The sequence below is a fragment of the Rhagoletis pomonella genome, unplaced genomic scaffold (assembly GCF_013731165.1).
Source record: "Rhagoletis pomonella isolate Grant_MI unplaced genomic scaffold, Rhpom_1.0 Rhpom_scaffold_05787, whole genome shotgun sequence".
NCBI classification, from domain to species: Eukaryota; Metazoa; Arthropoda; class Insecta; order Diptera; family Tephritidae; genus Rhagoletis; species Rhagoletis pomonella.
In genome coordinates, this window is record NW_023464326.1 from 2086 (window position 1) to 3855 (window position 1770).

The 1770-nt window shown below is 33.4% G+C and overlaps 1 long non-coding RNA gene across 1 annotated transcript; it reads left to right on the forward strand.

Moving 5' to 3' along the window:
• Positions 1-357: 357 nt before the first annotated feature.
• On the forward strand, positions 358-1170 carry LOC118755277. Its single transcript, XR_004994998.1, has 4 exons — positions 358-416; positions 477-538; positions 631-758; positions 815-1170. It is a non-coding gene; the product is annotated as an uncharacterized LOC118755277 (long non-coding RNA).
• The last annotated feature ends 600 nt before the right edge of the window (positions 1171-1770 follow it).

Sequence of the window (1770 nt, forward strand, 5' to 3'; positions counted from 1 at the left end):
GTCTATATCTATCTCGATTCTTTTGGCTGTTATAAACAACCATTATGTGAACAAAATTAATATACCCTTGTGCACAAGTGCGCTCGGGTATAAAAATTAACTGAACACATAAGCTGAATTTCTTTATTCATTCTGAACGTTTGGAATAAACTTTTTTGTTTACTTATTCTTTAGAACGTTCCTGATGATATGTTAACGCATGATGCAATAATGAAAGGTGTTATACGTTGGCAACTTCTCGCTCTAATCCGCCATCTTGAACTACCTTAGGAGAAACTGTGTTGTTTCTTTGCTATTTTCACTGAACATTTCCCAAAATATTAGAAAAAAATTCTGAACAAGCTACATTGATTCAATTTTCGTTGTTCGTTTTGTTCTTATTCGCTGACATTTGTTTTCCAATTGCGTGAAATTTGGTAAGTATTGTAATAAAACCGAATTATTTTACAAATAAATTATAATTTTGCATTTATTAGGTCATTTCCTTAGTGTTTCGCTGACCGACCTGTGCTGGTATTGTGATTAAGAGCTAATACACGTAAGTTACAACATATTATTTTGACTTTATTGCTGAACCATTCCATTTGAGCTCTTTGTTATTTCAAAACCTAATGAACCATTTATTCGCAGATTTTTCGGACGATTCTGCTGTGCTGCGTTCCTGCTCCGCCTGTATATTGCTCCGCCCGTATTTTATAGTGTTGCGTTCCTGTTGCGCCTTTGCATTAGTGTGTGCGTTGTGATTTAGACACGTTGAAGTAAGTTGAAACCAGGTTCTCGTTTGTTAAAAACCTAAAAAACCATTTATTTGCAGATTTTTTGTATGCTTCTGCTGTGCTGCGTTCCTGCTCCACCCGTGTATTAGATTGCTGCGTTCCTGTTAACATACATATCGTCGCTTAAAGTACAAAACCGCGTAACTGACATTTGCTGCTAAAAATTGGATTCGCTCACACACGTTTTTGGATCAATCCTTATCCATTCTTCCTGAAATATACTAGCCAAAAAATGCGATTGCTTTTTACAAAAAGATAACCATTTTGAAATATGAGTGTTTTTACTCTCTAGAAATTAATTTATGCAACCTCGCATACGTGGGTTTGCATTATCTCTATACGCGGTTTTGCAATTTATTGATACATGGTTTTGTACTTTAAACGACGATATGTATGTAGATGTATGTACATGTATATCACATATATTGACTTAGATATGTATACACAATTAATGGTGTACATAAATTTTTTTATATTGAAACTAGATATGTATATAGTACATATTTTATTATTATTAGTCGGTTCAAAAAAGTCCTATCACAAATAAAAATACTTCGAAAATGTGCTGAGATAGGGTGTTTTTGAACCGAGTTCCGAGATAGGGCATTTTTCAAACAAATTCTAAAATAGGGCGTTTCTCAGCCAAATTTTGAAATAGGGCGTTGAAAAGCTTTCTGATATCGGGCGTTTTCGACCTGGCTGCCGAGATAGGTCGATCTTCTACTCAGGAATCGATATATGGTCGAAGTTTTCGTTATATAGAAGACGATTAAACACGATTTGTTTTTAATCGATTCTAAAAAAACTAAGGTAATTTTTAGCCACTTCAAACTTGCATATAATTAGATTAAAATTGAAGGGGCTATAAAACTGAGTGCTCCAAAAAATTCTAACACTTCTGAGAAAAAAGTTTGAATTTTGGTTGAAAATTTGTTGTATTTTTTGTAGTTTTCTACGAAGTTTTAAAATTCGGTTTATATGAGTTTTGTTAGAA